Genomic DNA, 16,867 nt, shown 5'->3' with positions numbered 1-16,867 from the left:
GAAAGGCTCCTCCGCAGACCCACCCGGCTGGCGGAGGCGCTGACCCTCGTGCCGAACGGATTGTCCCCGGCCAAGTCCCCGGGACGGGACACTGCGCGCGCTGCCGGCGGGAGGTCCCCGGCTGTTCAGCCCTGGGGAAGGGGCAGCCCGCCTCCGACTATTAAGCCAAGAGAGCGGGGGCTCTGGCCGAATATTAAGCCCAGGGAGGGACCAGCCACCGGGGATGGGAGGACCAGGGGAGAGGCCCCTCCGCCGACCCACCCACCCGGCCGGCGGAGGCGCTGACCCTCGTGCCGAACGAATTGTCCCCGGCCAAGTCCCCGGGACGGGACACTGCGTGCGCCACCGGCCCCGCCGGCCGGTGGGTGGTCCCCGGCTGTTCAGCCCTGGGGAAGGGGCAGCCCGCCTCCGAATATTAAGCCTGGAGAGCGGGGGCTCCGGCCGAATATTAAGACCAGGGAGGGACCAGCCACCGGGGATGGGAGGACCAGGGGAGAGGCCACTCTGCCGACCCACCCGGCGGAGGCGCTGACCCTCGTGCCGAACGGATTGTCCCCGGCCAAGTCCCCGGGACGGGACACTGCGCGCGCCACCGGCACCGCCGGCCGGCGGGTGGTCCCCGGCTGTTCAGCCCTGGGGAAGGGGCAGCCTGCCTCCGACTATTAAGCCCGGAGAACGGGGGCTCCGGCCGAATATTAAGCCCAGGGAGGGACCAGCCACCGGGGACGTGAGGACCAGGGGAGAGGCCCCTCCGCCGACCCACTTGGCCGGGGGAGGCGCTGACCCTCGTGCCGAACGGATTGTCCCCGGGACGGGACACTGCGTGCGCCGCCGGACCCCGACTATTAAGCCCAGAAAGCGGGGGCTCCGGCCGAATATTAAGCCCAGGGAGGGACAAGCCACCGTGGACGGGAGGACCAGGGGAGAGGCTCCTCTGCCGACCCACCCGGCTGGCGGAGGCGCTGACCCTCATGCCGAACGGATTGTCCCCGGCCAAGTCCCCGGGACGGGACACTGCGCGCACTGCCGGCGGGTGGTCCCCGGCTGTTCAGCCATGGGGAAGGGGCAGCCCGCCTCCGACTATTAAGCCCAGAGAGTGGGTGCTCCGGCCGAATATTAAGCCCAGGGAGGGACCAGCCACCGGGGATGGGAGGACCAAGGGAGAGGCCCCTCCGCCGACCCACCCGGCCGGCGGAGGCGCTGACCCTCATGCCGAATGGATTGTCCCCGGCCAAGTCCCCGGGACGGGACACTGCGCGCGCCGCCGGCCGGCGGGTGGTCCCCGGCTCTTCAGCCCTGGGGAAGGGGCAGCCCGCCTCCGACTATTAAGCCCGGAGAGCGGGGGCTCCGGCCGAATATTAAGCCCAGGGAGGGACCAGCCACCGGGGACGGGAGGACCAGGGGAGAGGCCCCTCTGCCGACCCACCCGGCCGGTGGAGGCGCTGACCCTCGTGCCGAACGGATTGTCCCCAGCCAAGACTCCGGGACGGGACACATCGTGTGCCGCACGCCTCCGACTATTAAGCCCGGGAGCGGGGGATCCAGCTGAATATTAAGCCCAGGGACAGACCAGCCACCGGGGACGGGAGAACCAGGGGAGCGGCCCCTCCGCGGACCCACCCAGCCGGCGGAGTAGCTGACCCTCGTGCCGAACGTATTGTCTCCGGCCAAGTCCCCGGGATGGGACACTGCGTGCGCCGCCAGCGCCGCCGGCCGGCGGGTGGTCCCCGGCTGTTCAGCCCTGGGGAAGGGGCAGCCTGCCTCCGACTATTAAGACCGGAGAACGGGGGCTCCGGCCGAATATTAAGCCCAGGGAGGGACCAGCGACCGGGGACGGGAGGACCAGGGGAGAGGACCCTCCGCCGACCCACCCACCCGGCCGGCGGAGGCGCTGACCCTCGTGCCGAACGGATTGTCCCCGGCCAAGTCCCCGAGATGGGACACTGCGCGTGCCGCCGTCCCCCGACTGTTAAGTCAAGAGAGCGGGGGCTCCGGCCGAATATTAAGCCCAGGGAGGGAACAGCCACCGGGGACAAGAGGACCAGGGGAGAGGTCCCTCCGCCGACCCACCCGGCCGGTGGAGGCGCTGACCCTCGTGCCGAACGGATTGTCCCAGACCAAGTCATTGGGACTGGACACTGCGCGTGCCGCCGGCCCCCGACTATTAAGCCCGGAGAGCGGGGGCTCCGGACGAATATTAAGCCCAGGGAGGGACCAGCCACTGGGGACGGGAGGACCAGGGGTGAGGCCCCTCCGCCGACCCACCCGGCCGGCGGAGGCGCTTACCCATGTGCTGAATGGATTGTCCCCGGCCAAGTCCCTGGGACGGGACACTGCGCGTGCTGCCGGCCCCGCCGGCCGGCGGGTGGTCCCTGGCTGTTCAGCCGTGGGGAAGGGGCAGCCCGCCTCCAACTATTAAGCCCGGAGAACAGGGGCTCCGGCCAAATATTAAGCCCAGGGAGGGACCAGCCACCAGGGACAGGAGGAACAGGGGAGAGGCCCCTCCGCCGTCCCACCCGGCCGGCGGAGGCGCTTACCCTTGTGCCGAACGGATTGTCCCCGGCCAAGTGCCCGGGACGGGACACTGCGCGTGCCGCCGGCCCTGCCGGCCGGCGGGAGGTCCCCGGCTGTTCAGCCCTGGGGAAGGGGCAGCCCGCCTCCGACTATTAAGCCCGGAGAGCGGGGGCTCCGGCCAAATATTAAGCCCAGGGAGGGACCAGCGACTGGGGATGGGAGGACCAGGGAAGAGGCACCTCCGCCGACCAACCCACCTGGCCGGCGGAGGCGCTGACCATCGTGCCGAATGGATTGTCCCCGGACAAGTCCCCGGGACGGGACACTGCGCGCGCCACCGGCCCCCGACTATTAAGCCCGGAGAGCGGGGGCTCTGGCTGAATATTAAGCCCAGGGAGGGATCAGCCCCCGGGGACTGGAGAAACAGGGGATAGGCCCCTCCTCCAATCCACCCGGCCGGCGGAGGCGCTGACCCTCGTGCCGAACGGATTGTCCCAGACCAAGTCATTGGGACTGGACACTGCGCGTGCCGCCGGCCCCCGACTATTAAGCCCGGAGAGCGGGGGCTGCGGCCGAATGTTAAGCTCAGGGAGGGACCAGCCACCGGGGATGGGAGGACCAGGGGAGAGGCCCCTCCTCCGACCCAGCCAGCCAGCGGAGGCGCTGACCCTCGTGCCGAATGGATTGTCCCCGGCCAAGTCCCCGGGACGGGACACTGCGCGCGCCGCCGGCCCCTGACTATTAAGCCCGGAGAGCGGGGGGACTCCGGCCGAATATTAAGCCCAGGGAGGGACCAGCCACCGGGGATGGGAGGACCAGGGGAGAGGCCCCTCCTCCGACCCACCCAGTCGGCAGAGGCGCTGACCCTCTTGCCAAACGGATTGTCCCCGTCCAAGTCCCCGGGACGGGACACTGCGCGCACCGCCGGCCCCGCCGGCCGGTGGGTGCTCCCCGGCTATTCAACCCTGGGGAATGGGCAGCCCACCTCCGACTATTAAGCCCGGAGAGCGGGGGCTCTGGCCGAATATTAAGCCCAGGTAGGGACCAGCCACCGGGGACGGGAGGACCAGGGGAGAGGTCCCTCCGCCGACCCACACTGCCGGCGGAGGCGCTGACCCTCGTGCCGAACGGATTGTCCCCGGCCAAGTCCCCTGGACGGGACACTGCGCGAGCCGCCGGCCCCGCCGGCCGGCGGGTGGTCCCCGGCTGTTCAGCCCTGGGGAAGGGGCAGCCCGCCTCTGACTATTAAGCCTGGAGAGCGGGGGCTCCAGCCGAATATTAAGCCCAGGGAGCGACCAGCCTCCGGGGACGAGAGGACCAGGGGAGAGGCCCCTCCTCTGACCCACCCGGCTGGCGGAGGCGCTGACCCTCATGCTGAATGGATTGTCCCCGGCCAAGTCCTCAGGATGGGACACTGCGCGCGCCGCCGGCCCCAAACTATTAAGCCCGGAGAGCGGGGGCTCCGGCCGAATATTAAGCCAAGGGAGGGACCAGCCACCAGGGACAGGAGGACCAGGGGAGAGGCCCCTCCTCTGACCCACTCGGCCGGCGGAGGCGCTGACCCTCGTGCCGAACGGATTGTCCCCGGCCAAGTCCCGGGAAAGGGACACTGCGCGTGCCGCCGGCCCCGCCGGCCGGTGGGTGGTCCCCGGCTGCTCAGCCCTGGGGAAGGGGCAGCCCACCTCCGACTATTAAGCCTGGAGAGCGAGGGCTCTGGCCGAATATTAAGCCCAGGGAGGGATCAGCCACCATGGACGGGAGGACCAGGGGAGAGGCCCCTTCGCCGACCCACCCGGCCGGCGGAGGCGCTGACCCTCGTGCCGAACAGATTGTCCCTGTCCAAGTCCCCGGGACGGGACACTGCATGTGCCACCGGCCGGCGGGTGGTCCGCGGCTGTTCAGCCCTTGGGAAGGGGCAGCCCGTCTCCAAATATTAAGCCCGGAGAGCGGGGGCTCCGGCCGAATATTAAGCCCAGGGAGTTACCAGCCACCGGGGACAGTAGGACCAGGGGAAAGGCCCCTCCGCTGACCCACCCAGCCGGCGGAGGCGCTGACCCTCGTGCCGAACGGTTTGTCCCCGGTCAAGTCCCCGGGATTGGACACTGCGCGCGCCATCGGACCCCGACTATTAAGACCAGAGAGTGGGGGCTCCGGACGAATATTAAGCCCAGGGAGGGACCAGCCACCGGAGACGGGAGGACCAGGGGAGAGGCCCCTCCGCCGACCCACTCAGTCGGCGGAGGCGCTGACCCTCGTGCCGAACGGATTGTCCCCGGCCAAGTCCCCGGGACGGGACACTGCGTGCGCCGCCGGCCCCCGACTATTAAGCCCAGACAGCGGGGGCTCCGGCCGAATTTTAAGTCCAGGGAGGGACCAGCCACCGGGGAATGGAGGACCAGGGGAGAGGTCCTTCTGCCGATCCAACCGGCCGGCGGAGGCGCTGACCCTCGTGCCGAACGAATTGTCCCCGGACAAGTCCCCGGGATGGGACATTGCACGCGCTGCCGGCCCCCGACTATTAAGCCCAGAGAGCGGGGGCTCCGGCCGAATATATTAAGCCCAGGGAGGGACCAGCCACCGGGGATGGGAGGACCAGGGGAGAGGCCCCTCCGCCAACCCACCCGGCCGGTGGAGGCGCTGACCCTCGTGCCGAACGGATTGTCCCCGGCCAAGTCCCCGGGACGGGACACTGCGCGCGCCGCCTGCCCCCGACTATTAAGCCCGGAGAGCGGGGGCTCCGGCCGAATATTAAGCCCAGGGAGGGACCAGCCACTGGGGACGGGAGGACCAGGGGTGAGGCCCCTCCGCCGACCCACCCGGCCGGCAGAGGCGCTTACCCATGTGCTGAATGGATTGTCCCCGGCCAAGTCCCTGGGACGGGACACTGCGCGTGCTGCCGGCCCCGCCGGCCGGCGGGTGGTCCCTGGCTGTTCAGCCGTGGGGAAGGGGCAGCCCGCCTCCAACTATTAAGCCCAGAGAACAGGGGCTCCGGCCAAATATTAAGCCCAGGGAGGGACCAGCCACCAGGGACAGGAGGACCAGGGGAGAGGCCCCTCCGCCGACCCACCCGGCCGGCGGAGACGCTTACCCTTGTGCCGAACGGATTGTCCCCGGCCAAGTGCCCGGGACGGGACACTGCGCGTGCCGCCGGCCCTGCCGGCCGGCGGGAGGTCCCCGGCTGTTCAGCCCTGGGGAAGGGGCAGCCCGCCTCCGACTATTAAGCCCGGAGAGCGGGGGCTCCGGCCAAATATTAAGCCCAGGGAGGGACCAGCGACTGGGGATGGGAGGACCAGGGAAGAGGCACCTCCGCCGACCCACCCACCCGGCCGGCGGAGGCGCTGACCATCGTGCCGAATGGATTGTCCCCGGACAAGTCCCCGGGACGGGACACTGCGCGCGCCACCGGCCCCCGACTATTAAGCCCGGAGAGCGGGGGCTCTGGCTGAATATTAAGCCCAGGGAGGGATCAGCCCCCAGGGACGGGAGGACCAGGGAAGAGGCCCCTCCTCCAATCCACCCGGCCGGCGGAGGCGCTGACCCTCGTGCCGAACGGATTGTCCCAGACCAAGTCATTGGGACTGGACACTGCGCGTGCCGCCGGCCCCCGACTATTAAGCCAGGAGAGCGGGGGCTCCGGCCGAATGTTAAGCCCAGGGAGGGACCAGCCACCGGGGATGGGAGGACCAGGGGAGAGGCCCCTCCTCCGACCCACCCAGCCAGCGGAGGCGCTGACCCTCGTGCCGAATGGATTGTCCCCGGTCAAGTCCCCGGGATTGGACACTGCGCGCGCCATCGGACCCCGACTATTAAGACCAGAGAGTGGGGGCTGCGGCCGAATGTTAAGCCCAGGGAGGGACCAGCCACCGGGGATGGGAGGACCAGGGGAGAGGCCCCTCCTCCGACCCACCCAGCCAGCGGAGGCGCTGACCCTCGTGCCGAATGGATTGTCCCCGGCCAAGTCCCCGGGACGGGACACTGCGCGCGCCACCGGCCCCTGACTATTAAGCCCGGAGAGCGGGGGTACTCCGGCCGAATATTAAGCCCAGGGAGGGACCAGCCACCGGGGATGGGAGGACCAGGGGAGAGGCCCCTCCTCCGACCCACCCGGTCGGCAGAGGCGATGACCCTCGTGCCAAACGGATTGTCCCCGTCCAAGTCCCCGGGACGGGACACTGCGCGCACCGCCGGCCCCGCCGGCCGGTGGGTGGTCCCCGGCTGCTCAGCCCTGGGGAAGGGGCAGCCCACCTCCGACTATTAAGCCTGGAGAGCGAGGGCTCTGGCCGAATATTAAGCCCAGGGAGGGATCAGCCACCATGGACGGGAGGACCAGGGGAGAGGCCCCTTCGCCGACCCACCCGGCCGGCGGAGGCGCTGACCCTCGTGCCGAACAGATTGTCCCTGTCCAAGTCCCCGGGACGGGACACTGCATGTGCCACCGGCCGGCGGGTGGTCCGCGGCTGTTCAGCCCTTGGGAAGGGGCAGCCCGTCTCCAAATATTAAGCCCGGAGAGCGGGGGCTCCGGCCGAATATTAAGCCCAGGGAGTTACCAGCCACCGGGGACAGTAGGACCAGGGGAAAGGCCCCTCCGCTGACCCACCCAGCCGGCGGAGGCGCTGACCCTCGTGCCGAACGGTTTGTCCCCGGTCAAGTCCCCGGGATTGGACACTGCGCGCGCCATCGGACCCCGACTATTAAGACCAGAGAGTGGGGGCTCCGGACGAATATTAAGCCCAGGGAGGGACCAGCCACCGGAGACGGGAGGACCAGGGGAGAGGCCCCTCCGCCGACCCACTCAGTCGGCGGAGGCGCTGACCCTCGTGCCGAACGGATTGTCCCCGGCCAAGTCCCCGGGACGGGACACTGCGTGCGCCGCCGGCCCCCGACTATTAAGCCCAGACAGCGGGGGCTCCGGCCGAATTTTAAGTCCAGGGAGGGACCAGCCACCGGGGAATGGAGGACCAGGGGAGAGGTCCTTCTGCCGATCCAACCGGCCGGCGGAGGCGCTGACCCTCGTGCCGAACGAATTGTCCCCGGACAAGTCCCCGGGATGGGACATTGCACGCGCTGCCGGCCCCCGACTATTAAGCCCAGAGAGCGGGGGCTCCGGCCGAATATATTAAGCCCAGGGAGGGACCAGCCACCGGGGATGGGAGGACCAGGGGAGAGGCCCCTCCGCCAACCCACCCGGCCGGTGGAGGCGCTGACCCTCGTGCCGAACGGATTGTCCCCGGCCAAGTCCCCGGGACGGGACACTGCGCGCGCCGCCTGCCCCCGACTATTAAGCCCGGAGAGCGGGGGCTCTGGCCGAATATTAAGCCCAGGGAGGGACCAGCCACTGGGGACGGGAGGACCAGGGGTGAGGCCCCTCCGCCGACCCACCCGGCCGGCAGAGGCGCTTACCCATGTGCTGAATGGATTGTCCCCGGCCAAGTCCCTGGGACGGGACACTGCGCGTGCTGCCGGCCCCGCCGGCCGGCGGGTGGTCCCTGGCTGTTCAGCCGTGGGGAAGGGGCAGCCCGCCTCCAACTATTAAGCCCAGAGAACAGGGGCTCCGGCCAAATATTAAGCCCAGGGAGGGACCAGCCACCAGGGACAGGAGGACCAGGGGAGAGGCCCCTCCGCCGACCCACCCGGCCGGCGGAGACGCTTACCCTTGTGCCGAACGGATTGTCCCCGGCCAAGTGCCCGGGACGGGACACTGCGCGTGCCGCCGGCCCTGCCGGCCGGCGGGAGGTCCCCGGCTGTTCAGCCCTGGGGAAGGGGCAGCCCGCCTCCGACTATTAAGCCCGGAGAGCGGGGGCTCCGGCCAAATATTAAGCCCAGGGAGGGACCAGCGACTGGGGATGGGAGGACCAGGGAAGAGGCACCTCCGCCGACCCACCCACCCGGCCGGCGGAGGCGCTGACCATCGTGCCGAATGGATTGTCCCCGGACAAGTCCCCGGGACGGGACACTGCGCGCGCCACCGGCCCCCGACTATTAAGCCCGGAGAGCGGGGGCTCTGGCTGAATATTAAGCCCAGGGAGGGATCAGCCCCCAGGGACGGGAGGACCAGGGAAGAGGCCCCTCCTCCAATCCACCCGGCCGGCGGAGGCGCTGACCCTCGTGCCGAACGGATTGTCCCAGACCAAGTCATTGGGACTGGACACTGCGCGTGCCGCCGGCCCCCGACTATTAAGCCAGGAGAGCGGGGGCTCCGGCCGAATGTTAAGCCCAGGGAGGGACCAGCCACCGGGGATGGGAGGACCAGGGGAGAGGCCCCTCCTCCGACCCACCCAGCCAGCGGAGGCGCTGACCCTCGTGCCGAATGGATTGTCCCCGGTCAAGTCCCCGGGATTGGACACTGCGCGCGCCATCGGACCCCGACTATTAAGACCAGAGAGTGGGGGCTGCGGCCGAATGTTAAGCCCAGGGAGGGACCAGCCACCGGGGATGGGAGGACCAGGGGAGAGGCCCCTCCTCCGACCCACCCAGCCAGCGGAGGCGCTGACCCTCGTGCCGAATGGATTGTCCCCGGCCAAGTCCCCGGGACGGGACACTGCGCGCGCCACCGGCCCCTGACTATTAAGCCCGGAGAGCGGGGGTACTCCGGCCGAATATTAAGCCCAGGGAGGGACCAGCCACCGGGGATGGGAGGACCAGGGGAGAGGCCCCTCCTCCGACCCACCCGGTCGGCAGAGGCGATGACCCTCGTGCCAAACGGATTGTCCCCGTCCAAGTCCCCGGGACGGGACACTGCGCGCACCGCCGGCCCCGCCGGCCGGTGGGTGCTCCCCGGCTATTCAGCCCTGGGGAATGGGCAGCCCGCCTCCGACTATTAAGCCTGGAGAGCGGGGGCTCTGGCCGAATATTAAGCCCTGGGAGGGACCAGCCACCAGGGACGGGAGGACCAGGGGAGAGGTCCCTCCGCCGACCCACCCGGCCGGTGGAGGCGCTGACCCTCGTGCCGAACGGATTGTCCCCGGCCAAGTCCCCTGGACGGGACACTGCGCGAGCCGCCGGCCCCGCCGGCCGGCGGGTGGTCCCCGGCTGTTCAGCCCTGGGGAAGGGGCAGCCCGCCTCTGACTATTAAGCCTGGAGAGCGGGGGCTCCAGCCGAATATTAAGCCCAGGGAGCGACCAGCCACCGGGGACGAGAGGACCAGGGGAGAGGCCCCTCCTCTGACCCACCCGGCTGGCGGAGGCGCTGACCCTCATGCTGAATGGATTGTCCCCGGCCAAGTCCTCGGGATGGGACACTGCGCGCGCCGCCGGCCCCAAACTATTAAGCCCGGAGAGCGGGGGCTCCGGCCGAATATTAAGCCAAGGGAGGGACCAGCCACCAGGGACAGGAGGACCAGGGGAGAGGCCCCTCCTCTGACCCACCCGGCCAGCGGAGGCGCTGACCCTCGTGCCGAACGGATTGTCCCCGGCCAAGTCCCGGGAAAGGGACACTGCGCGTGCCGCCGGCCCCGCCGGCCGGTGGGTGGTCCCCGGCTGCTCAGCCCTGGGGAAGGGGCAGCCCACCTCCGACTATTAAGCCCGGAGAGCGAGGGCTCCGGCCGAATATTAAGCCCAGGGAGGGATCAGCCACCATGGACGGGAGGACCAGGGGAGAGGCCCCTCCGCCGACCCACCCGGCCGGCGGAGGCGCTGACCCTCGTGCCGAACAGATTGTCCCTGGCCAAGTCCCCGGGATGGGACACTGCATGTGCCGCCGGCCGGCGGGTGGTCCGCGGCTGTTCAGCCCTTGGGAAGGGGCAGCCCGTCTCCAAATATTAAGCCCGGAGAGCGGGGGCTCCGGCCGAATATTAAGCCCAGGGAGGGACCAGCCACCGGGGACAGTAGGACCAGGGGAAAGGCCCCTCCGCTGACCCACCCAGCCGGCGGAGGCGCTGACCCTCGTGCCGAACGGATTGTCCCCGGTCAAGTCCCCGGGATTGGACACTGCGCGCGCCATCGGACCCCGACTATTAAGACCAGAGAGTGGGGGCTCCGGACGAATATTAAGCCCAGGGAGGGACCAGCCACCGGAGACGGGAGGACCAGGGGAGAGGCCCCTCCGCCGACCCACTCAGTCGGCGGAGGCGCTGACCCTCGTGCCGAACGGATTGTCCCCGGCCAAGTCCCCGGGACGGGACACTGCGTGCGCCGCCGGCCCCCGACTATTAAGCCCAGACAGCGGGGGCTCCGGCCGAATTTTAAGTCCAGGGAGGGACCAGCCACCGGGGAATGGAGGACCAGGGGAGAGGTCCCTCTGCCGATCCAACCGGCCGGCGGAGGCGTTGACCCTCGTGCTGAACGAATTGTCCCCGGACAAGTCCCCGGGACGGGACATTGCACGCGCTGCCGGCCCCCGACTATTAAGCCCAGAGAGCGGGGGCTCCGGCCGAATATGTTAAGCCCAGGGAGGGACCAGCCACCGGGGATGGGAGGACCAGGGGAGAGGCCCCTCCGCCGACCCACCCGGCCGGCGGAGGCGCTAACCCTTGTGCCGAACGGATTGTCCCCGGCCAAGTCCCCGGGATGGGACACTGCGCGCGCCACCGGCCCCCGACTATTAAGCCCAGAGAGCGGGGGCTCCGGCCGAATATTAAGCCCAGGGAGGGACCAGCCACCGGGGACGGGAGGACCAGGGGAGAGGCCCCTCTGCCGATCCAACCGGCCGGCGGAGGCGCTGACCCTCGTGCCGAATGAATTGTCCCCGGACAAGTCCTCGGGACGGGACATTGCACGCGCTGCCGGCCCCCGACTATTAAGCCCAGAGAGCGGGGGCTCCGGCCGAATATTAAGCCCAGGGAGGGACCAGCCACCGGGACGGGAGGACCAGGGGAGAGGCCCCTCCGCCAACCCACCCGGCCGGTGGAGGCGCTGACCCTCATACCGAACGGATTGTCCCCGGCCAATTCCCCGGGACGGGACACTGCGCGTGCCGCCGGCCCCCGACTATTAAGCCCGGAGAGCGGGGGCTCCTACCGAATATTAAGCCCAGGGAGGGACCAGCCACCGGGGACGAGAGGACCAGAGGCAGCCCCCCTCCTCCGATCCACCCAGCCGGTGGAGGCGCTGACCCTCGTGCCGAACGGATTGTCCCCGGCCAAGTCCCCAGGACGGGACACTGCGCGCGTTGCCGGCCCCGCTGGCCGGAGGGTGGTCACCGGCTGTTCAGCCGTGGGGAAGGGGCAGCCCGCCTCCGACTATTAAGCCCAGAGAGCGGAGGCTCCGGCCAAATATTAAGCCCAGGGAGGGACCAGCCACTGGGGATGGGAGGACCAGGGGAGAGGCCCCTCTTCCGACCCACCCGGCCGGCGGAGGCACTGACCCTCGTGCTGAACGGATTGTCCCCGGCCAAGTCCCCGAGACGGGACACTGCGCGCGCCGCCGGCCCCCGACTATTAAGCCCAGAGAGCGGGGGCTCCGGCCAAATATTAAGCCCAGGGAGGGACCAGCCACCGGGGACGGGAGGACCAGGGGAGAGGCCCCTCTGCCGATCCAACCGGCCGGCGGAGGCGCTGACCCTCGTGCCGAACGGATTGTCCCCGGCCAAGTCCCCGGGACAGGACACTGCGCGCGCCGCTGGCCCCACCAGCCGGCGGGTGGTCCCCGGCTGTTCAGCTCTGGGGAAGGGGCAGCCCTCCTCCGACTATTAAGCCTGGAGAGCGGGGGCTCCGGCCGAATATTAAGCTCTTTTTTCTTGTTTAGTTAAAAAAAAAAAAAAAATCTCAAGTACCGTGTTCCTGAGTATATACTGTACCTGAGCAAAAATATAACCCCCCCCTAAAAAAATCAGAAACTGGTCATGTGTGGGAGTGCACTCAGGTGTACCTCGGAATGTGCAAGTACATTAAATTAATTAGAGATGAGCTGTTTTGGTTCAGAGAGATTACTTTTTCTTTAAATTAGAAGTCAATCGGGCATTAAATGTGTTGTATAAAGTGTATCTGGCTTCCCTGATGGTTTTTTTTTTATACTATTTGCTTTCCCTATGTCTTTTTTCTGTACCCCATTTATTTGTGAAAAAATGTTCAATAAAAAATAATGTTAAAAAAAAAAAAGATCACACACACACACACACACACACACACACACACACACACACACACACACACACACACACACACACACACACACACACTGGCTAACACACACATACACAGGCTTCAGCAACAGTGATAATAGATGCTGGGGCAGAGCAGCATTGCTCCCCTCAGATTGTGACAGCTGCACCCAGCAGATCAGAGGAGTTGCAGATCCTGAAAAGGTGCTTCCAACCATCCACTCCACCATACTTTAAAGAGAAAGAGAGGGGACAGGTAGCAGTGTACACTGCTAGAGCCCGACCTCACTCTCTGTCAGCACTCGCGGCTCCACGTTCGGCTCTCACATGTACTTGATGGTGATCATTGATCACCATGTGGGGATCGGTTGTAATTTCTCCCCTCCCTGTTCACGCAACAGTGCCCACCCAGCTCCTGTAAACACATTTTGCCGGGGGTGAAAGGCGGACCCCATAGGCTTGGGATGCCCCTAAGGAGTTCATATGCCGTATTTGACCACACAGTATTAGCAGCAGTTACATGACACAGCGGGCGCCACTGCAGCTGGTAATGGCAGCGGCATGCAAAGGACGGGGGATTGTGGATCTGGGTGTATAGCGCCTCTGTTATGTTTGGGGAGAGCAAGCTACCCGCTTGCCCCCCACCATTCTGATGCCCTTGCTTATACTCTCATCTACAGAGGAGGAGGCCTGTGTGCAGGCTTTGTCTGGGTCCCCTCCTCTCTAGCCAGCAGTGCTGTAGCTCTGAGCACTAGGGTCCCTAGGGGACCGTAGCACTGTCCCAGAGCCTAGAGTGCATGTGCAGATCTCCAGGAAAAAGGCATGGTGCCCATTTTCCAGTGATTTTCCTACTGCGCATACACGAAACACCGAAAAAATGGCTCCACACCATTTTCCCAGTGATTTCTTCAGCACTGCTGCTGCACATAGGATTCCAGAGGGTATTAAAAATAATGGGTGCAGAGTGTGTGTTGTGGGTCCCTCTGGACCCATCATAAATATGCCAGTGCTCTTGTGATCTATTCACTATACGATCTGATGGAGACTAACCTGGAACCTCAGGTGCCAACAAATCATGCAGTTAGTGGGTTAAGCAAACTGTTATTTGCCTTACTTTTTATTAGCATCAGGCACTTTTCAGCCTAATTTGCGACAATCCCTTGGTGTTTCCCAGTTGTCTTTATCACGTACTTTAACCCAGGTCCTTAAGGTGTTCTGATGGGTGTGGATCATCAAATCGACAGTGTCTAGGTCAACAATGTTTAGGTCGACCACTATAGGTTGACAGTCACTAGGTCAACAGGGTCTGAAGGTCAACAGGGTTTCTAGGTCGACATGTGCTAGGTCGACAGGTCAAAAGGTCGACATTCGTTTTTCATGTTTTTTGTGTGTGTCGTTTTCTCAGTACAGTGACCGGGAAACCCAATAAGTGAACTGTGTCCCCTCGCATCGCTCGCTTCGCTCACCATGCTTCAGGTAAGGTGTCTCACTCCACTACTGCTACGCTCGGCACAGATTACCATTCCAATCGTAGTCCGCGTGGATCGTTAAGTATGAAAAAGTTCAAAAAAAGGTAATTTAAAAAAAAAAGTCATGTCGACCTTTTGACCTGTCGACCTAGCACATGTCAACCTAGTGACTGTCGACCTATAGTGGTCGACCTAAACATTGTCGACCTAGACAGTGTCGATCTTCAGACCGGATCCCGTTCCGATAAATTAAAGACTCATGCCCTCATTCCGAGTTGTTCGCTCGCTAGCTGCTTTTAGCAGCAGTGCAAACGCTAAGCCGTCACCCTCTAGGAGTGTATCTTAGCTTAGCAGAAGTGCGAATGAAAAGATCGCAGCGCTGCTACAAAAAAAGATTGTGCAGTTTCAGAGTAGCTCGAGACTTACTCCTAGCTAGTGATCAATTCAGACTGTTTAGTTCCTGTTTTGACGTCACAAACACGCCCTGCATTTTGCCAGCCACTCCCCCGTTTCTCCAGCCACTCCTGCGTTTTTATCTGGCACGCCTGCGTTTTTACACACACTCCCCGAAAACGCTCAGTTACCACCCAGAAACACCCACTTCCTGTCAATCATTCAACGATCAGCAGTGCGACTGAAAAGCGTCGCTAGACCTTGTGTAAAACTGCATCGGCATTTGTGAAAGTACGTCGCGCGTGTGCACTGCGCATCATACGCATGTTCAGAAGTGTCGATTTTTTGCCTGATCGCTGCGCTGCGACCGAAAGCAGCTAGCGATAAACTCGGAATGACCCCCTCAGTTCATTAAATTTCCTCAAAATGACAGTGGGCCTAATTCAGACCTGATTACTAGCAAGAGATTTTTGCACTGCTGCGATCAGATAGTCGCCGCCTACAGGAGGAGTGTATTTTAGCTGTGCTAGTGTGTGAACGCATGTGTAGCAGAGCTGTACAAATAGATTTTGTGCAGTCTCTGCGCAGCCCAGGGCTTCCTCAGCCGCTGCAATCACATCAGTCTGTCCGGCACTGAAATTTATGTCAGGAACCCTCCTTGCAAACGCATGGACATGCCTGCATTTTTCCATACACACCCTGAAAATATTCAGTTGACACCCACAAGCGCCTTCTTCCTGTCAATCTCCTTGTGACCGCCCATGCAAATGGATCTGTCGCACAAACCCATCGCTGAGCGGCAATCCGCTTTGTACCCATGCAACGCACCTGCTCATTGCGGTGCATACGCATGCACAGTATGGGCCTGATCACCCGTTGTGCAAAAATGCACAGCAGCGATCAGGTCTGAATTACCCCCTGTGAACGGACAGAGACAAAATTGGTATTTTTCAGAAAAGCTCTGTTTCCCAACATTCTGGGTGCAATTTACTGTACCCATGTAACAATCGCACCACCAAGGGATTCAGAAGAATGTTTTTAAACTCCCCTTTATTACCTAAATATTCAGATGGTGTGTGATGCCAATATAAAGATAACAAATGTCCTTGTAAGTTTTCCTGGGTCAGCCCACGACTCCTCCAATTTAAGCTAGTCTGCTCTAGCTTGAGACGGCTGGCTGTTGGGTGAGCATGTTTTAATTTAATTTAATTTTTTTCAAAAAAAGTTTTTTTTTTTTTTTTTTTTATAGGATATGTGGGTTATCAAAACATATTTTGGCTCCAAACCCCATTGTCTGATCCTGAATGTGCTGCTGAGAAAAGGCACCAAACAGCAGTGACGTGCAGTGAGGTCAATGATTGGGGAGGCACTGGCTAATAACAGAACTTGATTTACACCAACATACAGCTAGGGGGTATTATCCCCTCTCCCCAACCCCCTAATCCTCCCTTTCCAATCTCATAGCCTAACCTTAACCTTCCCCTATAGTGCCTAACCCTAACATCTGTGCAGCATTGCCTAATCTCCCCCGCAGCCTAACCCTAACCCTCTCCGTGGGTGCCTAACCCCCCCTCCCTGCAGCCTAACCCTAACCCTCTCCGTGGGTGCCTAACGCTCCTCCATGCAGCCTAACCTCCCCACACAGCCTAACCCTAACCTGCCCCTATAGTGCCCAACCCTAACATCCCTGCAGCATTGCCTAAACCTAACCCCCCTCCCCGCTGACTAAACTTAACTCTCCCTCCCCCGCAGCGCTACCCTAACCCTCTCCGTGGGTGCTTAACCCCCCTCCCTGCAGCCTAACCCTAACCTCCCTGGGGGGAGGGGAGGCTAAACTAACCCTGCTGACCCTAAAACTATCGGTGGCACTATACTTACATAGGTCGGGACGCCAACTGTCGGGGTTTGGACGTCTGTATCATGACCAAATCGGATTTCTGGCAACGGCATTGTGGCGGGGGGCAGGATCCCGACTGTCAGTAAACGAACCGCATTCCCTACCAGTGAGCTTGACATACAGTACAGTAGGTGACCAGGCCAAATCAGGCCATATTGCAGCATTTATATTTAACTCATAATATACTGTACCATCCGTTTTTACAACATCTTCACAACAACACTTAAGAGTCTTACACACTGGACGATTTTCAGCCGAGGTGCCTGACCGCCGATACGGCCGACGGATGCCCCGGCGGCAAGGGGGGGTGACGGGGGAGTGACGTTTCTTCACTCCCCCGTCACCCGGCCCCATAGCCCTGCATGCTAATATGGACGATATTGTCAATATTGGCTTCCACACATAAACGACACGGCACCAACGATGAACGAGCGCAGGGTCGCACATCGTTCATCGTTGGTAAATGCACACTGAAATATATTTTAGTGTAATCGGCCAGTGTGTAGGGCCCGTTACTCAGGACTTGCAGTGCCAGTGACCAAACAAAAACTGGAACAGA

This window comes from Pseudophryne corroboree, chromosome 10 (assembly GCF_028390025.1).
Source record: "Pseudophryne corroboree isolate aPseCor3 chromosome 10, aPseCor3.hap2, whole genome shotgun sequence".
In the NCBI taxonomy this organism is placed as follows: Eukaryota; Metazoa; Chordata; class Amphibia; order Anura; family Myobatrachidae; genus Pseudophryne; species Pseudophryne corroboree.
This window is presented reverse-complemented; position numbering follows the sequence as displayed.